Source organism: Hyposmocoma kahamanoa, unplaced genomic scaffold (assembly GCF_003589595.1).
Source record: "Hyposmocoma kahamanoa isolate Upper Pololo Valley unplaced genomic scaffold, ASM358959v1 92, whole genome shotgun sequence".
Taxonomy (NCBI): domain Eukaryota; kingdom Metazoa; phylum Arthropoda; class Insecta; order Lepidoptera; family Cosmopterigidae; genus Hyposmocoma; species Hyposmocoma kahamanoa.
In genome coordinates this window covers 24,250,733-24,270,176 of record NW_020654748.1, presented here as the reverse complement: position 1 = coordinate 24,270,176, position 19,444 = coordinate 24,250,733, and the positions used below count along the sequence as shown (strand labels likewise).

The 19,444-nt window shown below is 38.0% G+C and overlaps 1 long non-coding RNA gene across 1 annotated transcript in view; it reads left to right on the top strand.

Annotated features, from left to right (window-relative positions):
- The first annotated feature begins 17,192 nt into the window (after positions 1–17,192).
- The window catches only part of LOC113236877, a 53,476-nt gene continuing 51,224 nt past the window's right edge, over positions 17,193–19,444 (top strand). The window contains exon 1 of the long non-coding RNA XR_003310992.1: positions 17,193–17,296. This is a non-coding gene — a long non-coding RNA (uncharacterized LOC113236877). The remainder of the gene's footprint in view (positions 17,297–19,444) is intronic.

Sequence of the window (19,444 nt, the reverse complement as noted above, 5' to 3'; positions counted from 1 at the left end):
GTTTGTGCGGACGAGGGGAGCGGTTGCGGGATGCGAGGAGCTAATCATCTCTGTGAACGTTTCAATTAGAACAATTTTTAGCCGTCAGCAGAATTATCTTTGTGTTGGAAGAGCAGTTTCTGTTCGCGCCTGATGATTGATAATCGTTTTGGTCTATTTACCGTGGTGGCGTGGCGGCCCACTCTGTGCGGTCCATACGGGTAATTTTACGTTTACACTCCTTTTTATTTAGCTTTACGGTTGATGACGATTGATCATTAACGTCAATGTGTTTAAATAATATAATTTTAGTTCAGGACTTCAACACGCAGGCTTATATTGTTACTGAGCAATAGCAGTCGTAGAGCTTTTTGTTTCATAATAAAGAAATATGCATGTATGTGCCTTTATTTGTTTTGGAAATAATAATGAAAACTAGCCCTGACACGTAAGTTTAATGAAAAAGTTTCTGATCGTCTCACTTTCCAGGCTAGCTAGAGGATATTGACTCTTATTAATTCTTTTTTTTAAAGCTTCGCACTAGAAAAAGCCTATATCGCGGATGCCATGGACACACACTTAAACAAGCACGAATTACACCCAAACTCACGAGATAAATAAATATAAGAGATACAAATATTTCTCCAGGCCCGGGAATCGAACTAGAGACCTCTGCGTGGCAGTCCAGCATAGTAACCGTTCGGCCAAAGAGGCAGTTAGAGCTTTCCATATTTTGTTTATAGTAAAGTAAGACAAATTTAGCTAATAATATGTATATACTATATACCGATAAACTGGTTAGTTATGTTAATTCAGGATTGTGATTTTTGTTAATAAAGATTTGTAATCGTTAGTGTAAAGACCATGGAAAGTAATAGATGTTGAGCGAAATGTCTGGTCGACTGTACAATCAGTATCAATTTATTTATATTATTTATACATTTTAAAAAAATGTGCAAAGCAACTACACTAACCACAACCCAACTCGGCTACTATTACCAGAGACACTCAGGTTAAAACCAATTAGAAAAGGTACTTTTCCAATTTATTTGTATTGGGAACCGAACCAACGGTATTCTTCTCTAGCGCCCACAGAGCGTACCGCAAGGCGACCGAGGTCTTATTAAGAATGAGGACCGGATTGACCGTAAAGAAGTCAAAGATAGCTAAACGGTGTCAAAGGTTAACGCAGCTGCACAGCATAAAGAAAAACCTCAAGGGCAGTACACGCGGGGCAAGAGTCGGAGTGCGACTGGGGTGATGCGTGGACTGATAACGATATCCACGGTGTTTAATACGGAGAGTGTGAAAAACACACGCTCAAAAGGCTTAGACCGTTTTTATATGTGTATGTTTTTTTTGTAGAGTGAGTTCCAATTTAGTTTTAGTAAAAAAGAATCAAAAGATTTTGTTATCGAGCGTATTCGAATAATTAAAACAGGTTTTGTTTTTCTCAACAGCATTTGAAATAACTTGGCTTAAATTACCTTTGGTCATAATTATTGGAGAGCGGTAGTAGCCCACTGGGACGACGGTTACTTCACTATTAATAGGTCGACCGTTCGTGTCCCTGTAGCGGTACCTGTGACTTTAATTTATGATAGTTTGGTAGCAATACCACTCAATAACATTAAAGAAAGACGTACCGATGACACCTGCATGTCTAAGAAGGATCACAACACTTAGAAAACAAGTAAAGTCCCTGGCTTGGCGGATTAGGACCTAAAACCTCTTAAAGGAGAACTGTGCTCAACAGTATGACGTAAAATCGATTAATAATTTTTGAGTTACATTTGTGGTCGTTAAGTGGCAAAGTGTTGACTCTTAGCTAACGTTAAAGGAGAATATCGCGATGAAATCAGCATGGCGAAGAAACTTTACAACCCTCAAAAAGTACTTAAGCAATACTAAAATAAGAACATAATTATTGCGACGTAGGAACTACCGTACGCCGTTGCAAAAGATAAGCTTTCATACCACGTAGGCGCAATGGATAGGTACAAAAATTTTATTTAGTGAAATTAATTCCAGTCGACCCACGTTCCACAAGTTCCAACAATAATATCTCCGTGGCTGAACGGTTACTATACTGGCCTACCACGCAGAGATCCCGGGTGCGATTCTCGGGACGGGAGAAGTATTTGTATGGCTTACATTTATTTCTCTCGTGAGTTGGGGTGTAATTTGTAAAAAAATACAGTCGAATTGAGTGCCTCCTCCTTTTTTGAAGTCGGTTAAATATATGTTTAAAATTTGTCTTTTCTTAGTATACAAGCTTGCTTTTATATTTAACGTACTAGTCAGATAGTCTAAGTTTCGAAAAGGGAAAGTCTACGCAAAAAGAATGATAAACCTCGCAACATTATCAGTGTCTCTATCCCCATGTCGCCGATTTCGCGTTATCAAACCCCTGTTGGCTATTGGCTCAGTCTATTGACTTTTCATACGTCTGCCCCTCATCGATGTCAGTAGCTTTCTTTTAGCGATGTTTGATGGAGTATTTAACGCGGGATTGGGCGGGTGGTCCAACGATTATCGTCATGGGTTATCGTCTTAAGAAAAGTTGGGGCTAAATGGGAAACAGATTTTCTTGCTTGAGATCTCGTTTGATTACGTGTTTACGTAGCACTCCATCCAACATGTAATAATAATAATTTGCCAGACAATTTTAATTCAGTTCTACTTAACAATTATTATCATTTGAATTGCCTCCGTGACCGAACGGTTACCATGCTGATCTGCCTTGCAGAGATCCCGGGTTCGATTCCCAGGCAGGGATTTATCTCATGAGTTTCGATGTAATTTGTGGTTGTCTATGTTTATGTAGCCGCGATACAGGGTATCCCTAGTACGGGGCTATTGATATGTGTGTTACCAAAAAAAGTTTACATTTTTATTTGATATCATTTTGTTTGCAAACTTCAACGCGTTCTGATTTCGAAGGGTAAGGGTGTTAGTGAAATTACAGGGACATGAGACTTGTCAACTTTGTCTCAGGGCGTCGGGCACAGTGGCAGTGCCCCTCAGATCTTAGCGATTTAAAGCTCTGGGTGGCACTGCAACTGTTATGGACAGACGTGTCGTTTCCCATCAAGCGCACGACTTGTTAGTCCCGTCACTTAGTGTTATAAAAAAAATCAAAATTTTAGATTTATCTGCCCATTTTTTAAAGCTAAGAAGTAGGTATATTCTGCAAAAGTGCTACTACATGTACAAAACACCTAACCGCTTAGCAAGAGCAAAAGATGGTGCTTCTTATCTCGCAGCATTTGTTATCGCTCGGGCGTTGGACATTTGTCAGATGTATTCAATTACTGACCGATGCCGCTCAAACAAATGGTCTCTGGTGAACACGGTAGTGGAGGATCATTGATACATTAAAGCTTTCCATCAGCAGTACCGTCATTTAGGCTCCTAAGTTATAAACTTGTACGTACAAGTTATACTTATCTTTGCTCTATCTTTTAAATATGTCAATTCGTAAAAAAACACCCAGGATTCTTTATAAAACGGAAAGATATTCCAAGTAAATTCATATCACGCATAATATAACAATAGATTAATGTTCCGTACCTTGTAACTCACCTTACACTCAAACAGCCCCTTGGTAATGTCCGCAAAAATATTTAATACACTGCCAAATCCTTTCAATGACGAAACCAATGCATAATGCTTTAAGAACAACTAAAAGAGCTGTTAATAGAAATAAAATATTACACCCTGCAAGAATACTTCAACGATACATTGTGCTAAAACTAACAAAAGTACAGTTAACATGAACATGTAAACAGAAATATAAATAAAATTTCAAATAAATGAAAGCAAAAAATAAATATAAAATAAAGCGACATTCCTGAATATCAAAATATTATTGTAATGAATAAATCCTCTTCGCTCTCTCTCTCTACAGAGTCCGTAATGCGCCGATAACTTAGTTATAAGCCTAAAAGCAACGAAGAATTAAATGAAGTCTTATTTGAAAGTTGGCTTTGCATCTCCTGATTTTCCATCCTAAGGTCATCTGGAAAAATTGCAACTCTTGCATTACAATTTATAATATGTGTAGTAAATAATATTTTATTACCTACCAGTAATTAAAACATTCGACATCATGCAAGTTATTATTACTATGTACTTACATTTTTATAAATAGCAGGCAATGTAAAACGAATACCCTACACACAGTATAGCGATGTGTAAAACAACGTGTTCTAAACAATTGGTGAGTCCGGTCCCCCAAGTCACCATTACAGCCGGTATGTCGCAACAGAACAAACGTAGTCCGGAGGAGGGCCAGAGGTCACCGCGACTTCCGCCCCTCCCCTCGAGGCCACTGGCTTCCTACATATTTTTTCCTTCACATGTTGCCCTTTGTGTAGCGGTTGGATAACAATCTTACTTTTTATTAAGGGAAAACTTCGAGTTTTGTAACATACTTTTTGGAGACTAGGTTTCCCTTGTTTCGTGTTGTTTTTTCTCATTGCTTTTGACGGCCGGACGGTGTCGCTAACGATATCCTTTCGACGATAGTTTATTGGTTTAATGTTAACAATTTATTGCTCAATGCCAAGAAGACAAAGTGTGTTAAATTTAAATTACCTAATGTGAATCGACTAGCCCAATCATAGAAATAAATGGAGAAAAGTAAGACCTTAATAATAAAGCTGTCTTTTTGGTAGTGACCTAGATAGATAGTAAACTTCTACGATTTCCACATATGTCTTCAGCAGATTAAGCACTGCTGCATACGTAGTCCGTAGAATGCGTGAGCTTACCGATGTTGCTACTGCTGGACTAGTTTACTTCAGTTACTTCCGTAGTATAATGTCCTATGGGATTCTCATGTGGGATAAAGCGGCAGATATACAAACCATATTTGTGTTGCAAAAACGAGCGATTCGTTCCGTGTACCGTTTAGGTTCTCGGATTTCTCTCAGAGAAAAGTTTAACTGGTATCATGACTGTGGCATCGCTGTACATTTACTCAAATATTTTGTATGCCCCTAAAAATATGCATAATTTCATTAAGAAAGAAGATATCCATAATATTAACCTTAGAACTAAGTCCAAACTTATGGTACCACGATTTCGTTTAACTAAGGTAAACGATTTTTATGGGGAACTGTATACGTTTTTACTATAAGATTCCGGTGCATATATTAAGATTACCATTTCCTAAGTTTAAAACTTACATTAAAAGTATTTTAATTGAAAAGTCATATTACTAAATTGTAGACTACGTGTTAGATAAAGATGTATGGAAAGACAACATGATGCTAGATTCCACACAAATGCGATACAAAATGTATTTTAGAGCATTTAAGTTTATTTGAAAAGAGCAATCCCTAGAGTTTCTTGCTCGTTCTTCTCAAGGAGGTCAGCGTAGTGAACGAGCAGAGCAGTAGCTTAGAAAATGACGTTTTCAATTGTAAAAATTATACTCTATGGAGTAAATGATGTCAGTGTAGAAAACTAACTTCTCTATATTGTCTCTCGCGTCTGGGTGTTTATGGTACCGTCGTTGTTTCCGATTTCCGTAACACAAGTGATTCAGCTACTTGCTTTGGGATCAGAGCAAAGTATGTGATGTTGTCTACTATTTATTTATTATTTATTTATCTATTGCTTTAGTCCTGTACGAAATGAAACTAACTTTTCTGGCAGTTAGCCGTGACCGTGGACCTGAAAAGGGCCCTAAATGTTGGTTTGTTCGAAAAAACGAATATGCGATTTAGATTCGAAAAAATTGTTTCATTTCCTATGTGTAAGAATCGCGTAAACTTAAGAACTCGTATTGTTCTTTTTTTGATACCTAGTGACGGGATGAACAAGTCATGCGCCTGGTGGTAAAAGGTAATACGCCTGTCCACAACAGTTGCAGTGCTACTCGGAGCTTTGCATTGGAGTAATGCCGCCGATATTAATAGAATCATTGTTCTACAGAAACGTGCGGTTAAAGCAATTTACAATCTGGGTCCCAGAGCATCTTTGAGAGATAAGTTTAAAGAGATTAATGTTCTTACACTAGCGTCACAGCACATTCATGAAAATATTATTTATGTTAAGAAAAATGTTATTTTTAATGAAAAATAGTGACAGACATAACATTAAGACGAGAAATAAAAATTTACGAGGATTGAAACTATAGTAAAACAAAACTTGATACTAAAGGTTATTACACAACTTCTGCGTACTTACATAACAAAACTCCGTGGTAGTAACTCGTTTAGCTCATGAAGGTAGTCTAGACCTAAGATGCTTAAATTAAATATTGTAATGATAAATGTTTGCGAATGTATATTCAGAAAGCAGTCCTTAGAATTTCTTGCTCATCCTCCTCGGGGGAATCTGCCGTACGAACGAGCAATAGAGGTTAATCAGTATGACGGTTTCAAGTGTAATTTGCTTACCTGTGAAATAAAGATTATTTGACTTGACTTGAGATCACAAAGATCTGAGGGGCACCTTCACCGCGCCTGTCACCCTGAGACATTATTGTTCACAAGTCCTATGTGCCCGTAATTTCACCAGAACCCTTACTCTTTAAAGCTGGAATTCAGTAATGCTCCCATTACTGCTTGGCGGCAGAAAAAGGTGAGGTGGCAGTACTTCCCTGGACGAACTTCTTCACAAGGAGCTCTACTGTTACAAAATCCTATGTTCGCTAGTAGACTGTATCATGTGTTATATATAGTGTCGTCTGATGAAAGATTCTTATATTGCAAGCGCACATTTATGCAAACAATTTTAATTTTTTGCTTCATTTATAAATAGTTACTGCTTAATTCCACTGGGAAGAAGAGTCTCTACTATATTACGTCAACCCAACACACGCTGAAGTTCTATCTTCCAGCGTACATAAACACTTGTGAAGCGTGCAAACTAATCGAGTTTATAGTTCAAGTTAGACTGTTCGCAGGGGCGATGACGACGTGGCGTGGTAGTGACGGAGTCGTCGACGCGTTTACGGCACGGGAAACTCGCAATGCAGTTAAAGTGTTTTAAACGAACAGAAAATTTTTAACTGAAAGAACTAAATTGTATGTGTCAATGTGGATGCAAAATTCTCGTGTAATTTGGGCCATTTGCGTTTATTGATATGCTTTTTGATCATTATTCATATTCAACGAATAATAATTATGAACAAATTACATTAATAACACACTGGTAATTATGAACGTAGACACGGTTCCCCATTATGAGTCCAAGCACACGACATTACGAGCAATAAGTAGCATTCAGTGACATTTCTGAGCATTTACGTCGGTGCGTTGATTGAGACCATCTTTGTATATACAGCGGAGGTGCTCGTCGCTTACATAGGTATGATTAATTTAATCGCAGTGTGTAAACGATCCCGCGCCCGCCCCGCCGCCGCCCCGCCCTCGCCCCGTCGCCGTCTCATTCGCTCAACAAACACCTGTCTATTCAACTTCCGAGCTATAACTATTCCGTATGGATTATAACTAGTCGATTAACGCGACTCTTTCCGGTTATTTTCCCATTAGTGTTTCCTTTTCAAAAGTTCAAAGATAATGTTTGGTGAATTGTGAAATATGTAAAATGCGATAGAAATCACTGAATGCGCATTAGTCTGAACAAAGTCCCGCAGATGCTTCTTCTTCTAATACCAACATTGTTATCAGTTGAGCTTCTTCCAAGTCTTGAGAAGGAGAGCATCGAATATTATTTACATAGACTAGCTTTTACCAATTGATAACAATTTAACGGTCATATGTTATATGTCAGGAAACAAAAAAATATTCTTAAAAAATAATATTTTTCTTATATAAAAATGATATCATGGACAAACACCAAGTAAATCCATCTGTGGAGCACCTGCTTGTGCTGCTATAGATGTTTGCGAACAGCAGGTACGTATATGAGTGCGAAGGTAGGATCTCGGGATTTGTATCGTCAATCCGCTCCGATAACTTTGATAATTACCGCCAGACCCGCGTTTGTGTTCCGACATAGCTGTATACCAACTTACTTCACGGAATAAGCTTCAGCCGGTACCTGTTACCCGTATTTGCAACATTATGACGTTAACGTGAAATGTACATATGTACAAAATCACTAAAAGTTGTTCTGATGAATAAATACTTATTTTTTTGTTCAGTTTTGTTTGTTAAGAGTTCGAATGCTATACAGTATATAATCGTCGTTGCCCTTCTATGTCCACAGTCATTAAACTAGTTAGTTTAAAAAGTGTATCTCAATTATAAATTTATTCCAAGTCAATACTTTCGCAGTAGTTTAAAATGCAATTTACATTTTATAGAGATGTTCTAGCAGCGATTGTTGTTCGGACAAGCGTATGATCGTGTCTCCAACAGACATTCGGCCTGCGGTTCGATGAACGCGGTACGCAAAATCCCATCGGCGTCGACTTTCGCCGATTAAAATCTACGAGAGGGAGACCGAATTAGTATGCGCGTCACGCGCCAATCGTATGCGACGTTTATCGATCGGACAAAAGTATTATTGATGTGTGAACGCAAGTCACCTTTTGTGTTTTGGTTTGTTTTGAATTTGTGTTTTGCAATCTAGATGTTTGCATGCAAAACAAGATTTGTTTTAAATTAACCTCTTAAACGCAATGTCTGTACGAAACAAACATATTGTGATATTACGTTGCTTATAAATTTGACGCCGTGTTAATACTTGTCATTGTTATAAACAACCAGATTAATGATATGTAACATATTTAACACATTACGAGCGTTGCATAAAATACTACAGATTCCAAAAAAAAAAAATTTGCATCTATTTATCGAGTCTAATACAGTACATTTAAATATTTTTTAATATCGTGCCCTAGGTATAAGCTGCATGTAATCATACGTCAAAGGTGCTTCTGTTATTTTAAAGTTTTTTTATGACATCAAGCGACTCGACGAACAAGTCATGCGCCTGGTGGTAAGCGACACGCCTGTACATAACAGTAGCAGTGCCACTTAGACGCTTTAAGTCGCAAAGATCTGAGGGGCACAGCCATTGCGTCCGTTACGCTGAGACAGTTGACTAAGTTGTCAAGTCTTATGTGCCTGTAATTTCACCAGCACTCTTACCTTTCAGAACCTGAACGCGGTAATGCTCACATTGCAGCATTGCTGTTTGGCTGCAAAAATAGATAAGGTGGCAGTAGGTATTTCCTTCGACAAACTCTTTCACAGGGAGCTCTAGTAGACAGTATTGTGTGTAATAGTGTAGTCTGATGAAAGATTGTTATATTGCAAGAGCATATTTGTGCCCATCAGTGCATACTTTTCCTTCATTTATAATATACCTACTGCTTAATTACACATAAAAAATACGAACTACGTGAAATAAACTATGTATATGAGGAAATTTATCTCTCCTATTTAAACATAGAACCTTTAGGACTAATTTGGTTCCTAAAATCTAAAAAAATCTCTCTTGAGAATGTATCAATTTGTAGATGTGTTACCTTATAACACCGAGGGTGCGATGTATACATATATTAATTTTTTTCCAAATAAGTGCTAGAATTTGCTGGTACCAGGCCTGAAATAAAATAGAGAATGTTGGATATGGCAAAAGAAGCATTTAAGTAAGTGGAATGCCGCAGAAATGAGATAGAATAAAAAATCGTTGCAATAATAGAACGTTGGATGAGAAACATGATGTAGTGGAATGGAAAAGGAAAACTTCGGTGGTTTAGTCATAAAGTCATAATACAGAAAAGATCGATGTTAATAGAATAAGGACACAAATTTATGGAGCGAATATGGGTAAAACATGTTAAGGAAGCATGTATAAAAGTCGACCTATTTTAGTATATATTTCAACCAGATTAAGGACGTTCTTAAAAAGGTCAAGTCAAATGTAACAAGAATAAACGGACGTGTATGAGAAGATTGATGCGATCGGAGGAAGCATAAAGTTATGTCAGAGCGTAGCTAACCAATAAGCCGTGACCGGGATCTGTGGAGAAAACGCATCGTAGGTTTGTTTGAAAAAACAGATGCAACCGTTAAGAAACTTCATTATTGCCAACGTATTATAAAAATGTATACCATAGCGTTATCATTCCCAATATCTATAACGACAGGGTTTCAGACATAGTCCACCACGCTGCCGCTGATCCAATGCGTGTTGGCGACATCTGACGTTCTCCAAGGACTGTGAATCAGTACAGGTTTCATCGCTTGTTTTCATTCACCGTTAGAGAGAGGTTGTCCTGCATCACACACAATAATATAATACAATGAATGGATTAAAAGAGAAACCCAAAAAATATATAATTATAGGTGAGAATAAAGACAAACAACAAGAAATTAACACTAACCTACTCAACAGCTTGTCTGTGCTTCAGCAAGCCGTATTGGTCGTGGCTCAATTTTTTTTTTGATTATCAGCCACCACTTTCAAGGCAGCGCGTTGCGGTGCATCAAAAACAAAACATTGTGGACTTTATGTAGAGTGCGTATGCTTGAATATCAATGTGAGTGTTATATAAATAAAACAATTCGTAACTGTAAAAAATAAAAATGTACTTAATATAATCAAAATTATAATTATAATATAATAATCAGATAATAACAAAGTATTTCATAATAATGATGGTCATTGCAAAAATAATAAGGATAAAAATAGTAGATTGTACAACAAGGGCATAAAGTGACCCATTTTTATCCGAGGCCATTTTTTGGTCTGAGCGTAGCGAAGACCTAAATAGTAGACGAGGGTAAAAATGGACATTTATGCCCTTGTTGTACACTCTGCTTTTCACTTCGATTGTGAGGAAAATAAAACACATTTTTCACGCTAACTTACACCACGAAAAGCGAAAGAACGAATAACTAATTCCCGCCAACTAACTTTTTAATTTTTTTTTTAATTTTTAATATGTGATCATAGTTTCAGACGCTTGGTTTTCTGCCAAGCCAAATATTTTGGAGCGTTTTTAAACGATAATCGACTCCTATTTTATGTGACTTACTAAATATTGTAATCACACAAAATACGGGATTCTAATAAATTATAGCAAAAATAAAATAATATAATAAGTTTTTGTCACCTACGACAGCATACTCGTAGGTGACAATTTGATTGCTCAGTAAAATTGTGCAATATGTAGTGACTGTTTGGCTGTTGAGATTGATTACCTTAGTCTTAGAAAAAAAAATTACTTTTATGCTCTAGAACATAAAGGTGCACTTTTTGAGCATGAGAAGTGAAAAAGTCATTTTATACATGTAGCCTATGGGTCAATTACACCCAAAAAACTCTAAGCTCCCTCCGTGTGTTGTATAATAATTTATTCAGGATGCTGTTGAAGCTGCCTCGATTTTGCAGTGCATCGGGAATGTTCGCCATGGCTCGCTTAGATGGCTTTTCAGCTATCATGCGAAAAAGGGCGGCGTCTTTGTTGCGCAGGATTCGGGGCGGCGGTAACAGCCTCCTGAGTATAATTGCAAACCGTGTACAGGGTTGCTTCCTAGATCACTGGTCTAGGATGCACATTGGTTTTGTGGCCTATAATAATAAATTGCAAAATAAGCAATTTGTATTTTTAATGAGATATTTTTAAGTGTTTTGTTACTAACCCTTATGGACTTAGTCCGAAGTAAAGAAATTTATTATTATTTATTATTATTATTAAAAGAATGATATAAAAGAATTTTATTTCAGGAGCCTCCGCTTAGGTATGCGAAGCGTTTTGGAATGCTTTGTTGTTACTTCTTTAAAAATAAATTCCCTCAAATATGTTTTTAAAGTAAACTTGTACTAGCTAGCTTTTAGTTTACGTAACTGAAAAATTCAAATCATGTAGGTTTATGTCGCCATAACTATTGAACCGTAGACCTTTTCATATCGAGTAAGGTTCCATGGTCACGGGTGACTGGGATGGTACAGTCATCAACCAGTTGTGTCTAATATTAATGCAAACCACCCTATATTTTCACTATTGCTACAACATTTATTAATTTTTTTTTTCGTTTTTCAGCCATTACAGTCCCACTGCAGGGCAAAGGCCTCCATACCCTTTTTCCACTCTTCGCGATTTAACGCCGCTACAGGCCAATAGCTCATATATACGTCCAGTTCGTCACGCCATCTCGTTCTGGGTCTTCCACGGCTTCGTTTGGTAGGATCCACTCAGTAGTGGTCTTTGCCCACTGCTCCTTTGATTTGCGGCAGACGTGTCGAACCCAGAGCTCTTGTTAATGAATTAATTACCTTATTTTTAATTTTTTCCAAAGAACATTGCAATTTGTGCTACATAAGTTTTACAAATTATTTTATTATTGCAATATAAATTATTTATTAATTACATTTTATTATTAATTATTAAATGAAGCTAAAAAATGGATTACGCCCGCTCATCGATAGCCTGTAATTACATCTCATTACTATAATGCTAATTGAATCGCATTTAGGCCATTATGTGCTCCGTTAGTACCTTCAACTGTGTGTTTAGTATTGTTCTCCGACGGCTGCTTTATGACTATTGGAAACTGATAATACTAAACTTCTTTTTTTCTTAATTAAGTTGATTAACAAAGAACGTAAATGATAGATTATTTAGTATTTGTAACTGAGGACAAAACACTTTCCTTTTGAGCACTACAAAATCATTTTGTTATTATACAATTCAGTAGATGGTATGACACAATGTGTCAGTGTCGATTCTGAAATCACTCTATTTTCTCAGCGAACACGTCCGCCCATCGCCGCTCAAGCAGATTAGAGATTTGAACATTTTTATCTTTAGTTGCGTTCAAATATTAATGGTAAGCATTAGCACCCTTGTTGTTGTAGTAGCTTTAGATTTGCATATGAACGCAGTCGTCTGAACGCACACAAACGTTTATTATTCAATAGACGAAAAAAAATTTACGTTTTTCAAATTTCGTCAATCGTTTTATATTCACTGCTCGTTAAAAAGAAAGCGTTTAAGGGTAGTTATGCACATAGCCATCAATGTACGATAAATTTTTCGTCTAAAAGGGTTGTGTTTGAAGCTTCTGTTTTTTATAGTAGGTGTGCGATCATACGCGCATTATGCCAATGTATTCGGTAACACGTAAATAAATAAAGATAAACATTGCGCTGTTTTTTGAGTCGCCGCTAATAATGTATGTGGGAAATACATTTGCATGCACAAGTGTTGTTCAACTGCCGGTGCTCGTGTATTGGGGTGATTGATTCTGGTGTACCAATGTGGTAGTTTTGTTTTTGGTTGTGTCAAGTACCACACGTAGAAAAGGTGGCAGAATGATACACATATTTGGTGCAATTTTTGATAGAATGTACAGCCAACATGTGCAAGAAATGTTATTTCCAGATTTCGAAGCATTTCAATAGTTTTTCAAATCTGTAATTACGAGATTATATGAATGTGTTATTTTATAAGAGGATAATGTGAACCGAATTTCGTTTGAGCTATATTGACATGAGCTTATCCCAGACTGAAAAACAGCTATTTAATATAGCGCAGCCAAACAAAACCCCGGTTGGGCAGGCTGAAGGATCAATAAAGTGGCGATATGAGGCCGCGGGCCTATACTCACAACAATATATCTAGCGACAGTGAAGCGATGTCTGCCCATAATATTCTTTGGGGTGCATCTCATTTGGCTAAGAACCTGCCTTTGTCAACAAAGTTGGGGGCGGAAAATCGATACTGGCCGCAAACGTGCCACGCTGATCATCGCGTCTCAACACGATTTCATTGTACAATATGACATTTAAAAAAAATAAGAACCAAACAATGTCCCACCTCCAATTACCAGAGGTCTGACTTAGCAGAAGCACTTGGTTATAAACCGGCGACCAGTGCATAAGTATTTACCGCGGCTATACCGATAAAAGCGCATATTGGTTTTTGTACCTACATACATACATAAACTCACGCCCTTGTCCCACATGAGGGGTAAGCAGAGAGCACGGAACGCCACCTTACTATATCCTGACAGAACTTTCTAGACTCACATACATCAACTACCCTGTTCATACACCTTCTTTTATTTCTGTCATTCGGATCCCAGCCTTTTTGAGGACATTACTGATCTGATTTAAGTAAGTCCTGAGACGTCCTCTTAAAACCCTTCCATCCATATTCGCGTCACAAATCTTCTTGCATCCACTAGCTCTACACGCCCAAACCACCTCAACATTCCTCTCTCTGTTCTAGTCACCTCCTGTTTCAAGCCGCATCGTATTACTATATTCTTCACTCTATCACTCAACTTTATTCCATAAATATTGGTTTTTGTACAACAAATTCAACGCATTATGTTTAGTCAAGAATAAACGCATATATATTCCAAACCATAGTCTAAAAGCGCAAGAAACGCCAATCGCCTACACTACAAAACAAAAACAATACAATCATTAGAGACGGCCATCAGCAATTAGCATGTCATGGTAATGAGCTGTAATCACAGACTGCCTAAGCGTAATTGAATTATTAATGTACAGACTCTCACTCTCGTCTCCTTAAATACACAATAAATTATTGTAGTGGAGTATTATTTACTTAAATTATCGTGTACAATAGTGCAATTTGATGTTATTATGTAAATAGTGACGTAGCTTTCCTTTTTTCTATTTATTTTCTCATCTATAAATTAATCTTTACCATACTTTAAGGCCAGCCCCATATCTTTCTACTTTAGTTTTGATTATAGTGACCCTCCCTACCAACCCTTAGGGTATATGAGAAGGGCCCTATAACCTATGCGTGCACAGGAAATTTATATATTCAGGTTCTGACCCCAGATCAACCAGTGTACAGGGTCACAGACCTCTATCACTTGACTTCATCCGGTTCTCGAGAGGCGAGGGCCTCGGGTTAGCCGCCCCGGGTGCACGTACAGTATCCTTCCTATTTTCCAGGCAGGTACATTGGCGCAGTGTCCTGCGACACTGTTCGGACATACCTTCCAACTTGAAGGGCATCTCGTGCCCCGCTCGTCTCGTCCCCTGAGGTGACTCAGGCCCTCATCTAGACTGCTACTAAGACGCGCTAGCTGCGCGCTGCGGCCACTCACTGTGTTCGTCCCGCAAGCCAACCACAAGTCCCGGCGAGTCCATACCCAAGTCCGGCTCCGCCAGAGACGCCCGTGTAGGCTATAACTGGCGGAGGGCTTGGCCCGGACGCCCGCCGTACCCTGGTCCTGCCGTCGAGCTCGTAGTCTCTCCGGAAAACCCTATCTCTCGGGTCGGTAGATAGGGACAACTACTTTAAGACCAATAATTCTTCCATATTTTACTAACAGTAGAAACCCTTGTGAAAGAGTTCTCCTGGGAAGTACTGTCACCTTACCTATTTCTGCCACCAAGTAGTAATCAGAGCATTACCACGTCCCATTTTTGAAGAGTTAGGGTGCTGGAGAAATTAATAATAATAATAACTCCCACAATCAGTATAGCCTCGCACTAGGGAAACCCTGTGTCACATACAAAAACAACCACGAGTTATACCCAAACTCACGAGAGAAATAAATGTACCTAAAAAAAGTTTCTCCCGATCCGGGAATCGAACCCGGGTATTCTGGCATGGTGACCGTTCGGCGATAGAAGCAATTACAGGCACATGAGACTTGCCAACTTATGTCTCAGGGTGACAGACGCAGCGGCAGTGACCCTCAGATCTTTGCGGCTTAAAGCTTTTAAGTGACACTGTAACTAATATGTTTTGGCGTGTCGCCTAACACCAGGCCGACTTGACATGTTCGGCCCGTCCCTGGAATTATAAAAAAAAACAGCTATTACTGTCAATTCATGGACGTCCCACTACTGATCATTTGAGGGGTCAAAGTGTTGACTGGGTTTGTGAACCTTTTTCGGCTAGTTAATTTCATTATGATCTTTTCCGTCTCGGTAACAAGAGTTATTGCTACTAAATTTTACAAATGCACGTAAATTAGAAATTACGTTATTGACAGGTACATACCCAATTATTTTCCCGCTGCGTCACCACCGCCATTATGTCTGTATGTAAATAAAAATCTCAAAACAACACAACGTTACAGATTCCAAAAATCGAAACGTTCAACTAAAATAACAAACAATAACCAAATCGTATGTAATATAAAGAGTAATCATATTGATATAAACCACCACACCCCGTTTGCTTTACGAGTTAGTGAATCGCTATAAACCGACTGCGAATATCGACGGCGGTGTCATTTTATGATCCAGCCATCGCAGCGAATGCTAAACTGCACATGGATTTTGAAATGATGCCATGCTTTATAGCAATCCTATGATTGTCTGGGTATGTATTCTTAGAACTCGGCCAAGTATGTGATGACCACTTACGTGGTTTCAAACTGTTGTAGGCAAGTTCAGCGGAAATTTTCTCTAGGTAAACGTCGTGTAGGTACAAGCATATGAGTGACAGGGGGAGAACGGAAGGAACGAGTAAATCATCGCGCCCAACAAAATATCGTTCTCGACATATGCTTTTTAATGTGACAAACATGGTCGCGTAACTTTTAATATAAACACACTATGGCATATTATGTTCTTCAATTTCAGAATGTTAGATCTACGCATATGCACTGTCACGGACTTCCTCGTACGGCATTACGTGATTAATGCAAACTTATGTACACAAGCCAAATCAAATAAGCGTACTATACGCGTATATCGTTCTAGGTTTGAAAATAGAGATGTATTTTACAATTCATAAACGAGAAGCAAGTCTCAATTTCAATTTAACATATCCCGCTGATCCGCGATCTAAACGAATCGCAGTTTGCTTTTCCAGAGTAGGTTAAACAGCGAAACAAAAGCGAATCGCGCCGATGGGACAACGCGAAGCGCAAAACAAAAATCCATAAAAGCGCGGCCAGAATTCAAATCAGACACCCGCTTGCTTTATTACGTCGATATGTAAATTTTGTACAGCGTCACTACCCTTATAAAGACCCTGTTTGAATTGAAAATTTAGTTGAGAGTGCCGCCGTTCAGCCAGTGCGGCCACGTCTTTCAGCGAAAGAGCTGCTTTCCTACTTTTTACGCGTGTAAAAATGTTTAAAATCCCACTTTTGTAATGTAAATAACCCGGTCGACTTCACTAGTAAAATGTCCAAGTGTAATGAGTGTCAACATTTCAAAACATAATTCTACAAAGCTGTTTTAAATACGATAACGAAGTGGCTATATATATGGAACTAGAAACTTAGTATCAGTGGTTAATTATCAGCGACACGAGCTGTAATCCTCGGTGACAGTCACGTGATGCCGTGACTGTGTCACGTGGTAATCCGTACCTGTCAAAATGTGACAGAGACAGAGCGACAGAAAGGGATGGAGATATCGCGTGCGTTCAAATGTAAGTAAAAGATTAACGGATAATGTATATTTTTTTAATACATGGAATTTCTTAAAAGTATACAACACTTTAGGTAGTCATTCTATAAAAATGCAAAATGTGCTCGTATAATGCATATCTTCTTTTGTAAGACATGTGGCATAACAACTGTTCGACTACGTATGGATATTTTAAATCTGCACTAAAAACCAATCAACCAATTACAATGTGATTCAATCGATACTATAATTTTGCTTCATTATGCATGATATGCTCTGGGGATATTACAAAGAGAACAATATAATATAAAATAATTTTTGAGAAATTTATTAAATTACTACAGTTTTCAAAAACATAAAGTTATATTTGCTTGAAAAACTTTATAATACTAGTAATAAGCGTATTTTTTAATTTCCAGTGGAATTTTAATAATGGAAGTATGTGTTTAGAGGCTCAGCACGGCCTCATCAAGGCGATATGGCGAAGGCATGCGTCATGGGATACGTGACATACCGCGCGGGCAGCGACTGCGGCCGCGGCTCATTTCTGGCGCCGCCGCGGTTTATGGCCCCACCGTAAATCAATGATAGCTGTGAATTTAGACAAGTGTCCGCTGACAAATAACGTCCATTAGATATTTATGGCACGCCTTGTTAACGCTAATCTGACTTACATCGAAAGTACGTGAGAAAATATTTTTAGAAGCTCGTTAATTTGCTACATAAAAAACTGGACACTCTTCTTTACACCGATATTCTGTACTTAACAGAGGAACTGTTCTGAACTCAATTCGTGTTGCACTCGATCAAAATCCTCTCAGATTGAGTTCATGTCATGGCGAATGCATTTCATGAAAGCAAATAATCCGCAGACGAAAACTTCTCTTTAATAAACGAGATAAGCGAAGGGGTTGATATTGCAGTCACTCGTTTTACAATGAATTGTAGACGTCACTGGTCATTCGAAACTTTATAGTAAGCAAGAGATTTTACTCAGCATCAGCATCATCAACAGATTTTACGTCCCGCAGCTGGGCACGGTTCTCCTTTAAAAGGGTCTAGATCATAATCCGCCACGCCGAAAACTTGACAAATTTTCCATGAATGGTGGACCTTCTTCGACATGCAGGTGACATCACTATGTTAATGAATAATAACGGACACGGACACACTTAACATAGCCTTACACTAGGGAAACCCTGTGCCGCGGGTGCCATGGACACACACATAGACAACCACAAATTACATCCAAACTCACGAGAGGAATAAATGTAGGCCATACAAATATTTCTCCCGGGCCGGGTATCAAACCTGGGACCTCTGCATGGCAGTCGGTTTAGTAACCGTTCGGCCACGGAGACAGTATTTAAGCAAATAAATATTTATTTGCTTAAAATATGATTTACAAGAGGCAGTACAAGTGCACACAATAAAACAGTCCTCATGTTTTGCTGATAAAATGGCGCAAATCTATGAATATCTACATTTTGAAATACATGTTTCCTTCACCATCATTGTTGCATTCACAAATATAGGTAACTTAGAAACCAAAGTTGTATGTTGTACATGCCACAAGAACTCGAACTGTCGACCTCTTAATTGATAAGCAATCTTTGTCAATTAAACCACCACCGCTGTTTATATATTAATATTTTATTACATATCAAGATTGTTACATCGTTGGACGCATTTGATTATGAATTTATTATTATAAATTTTTTATGACTATAAATTTTTTAACCGACTTCAATAAAGAGGAGGTTCTCAATTCAACTGTGTTTTTCTTTTTGTGTGTATGTTAAGCGATTACTCCGGCGTTTGTGAACCGATTTTGATGATTCTTTTTTAGTTGGAAAAAGGTTACCTCAATATTTGTCCCGTTTAAATGTGAAGAAAATATTCCACCTCAAGAGTGGCTAACTAACCGATTTCTATAAAACGTGGCAAATATGATGCGAAATATGATGTAATTCCAATAAAGCAGCTGATAAACATACTTGTTTACCCCTTTTTTTAATAGAAAGTTATTTATTTTACAGTGTTACCTACTGTATTTTAAAAAAGTAAATTTGTAGTATCACCAAACGCTAGACAGCAATTTCATCGACTGACCCTAAAATAAAGCACCAAGTTCATAAATTCAGTCATTAGGCATTACAACCCTTCGTGT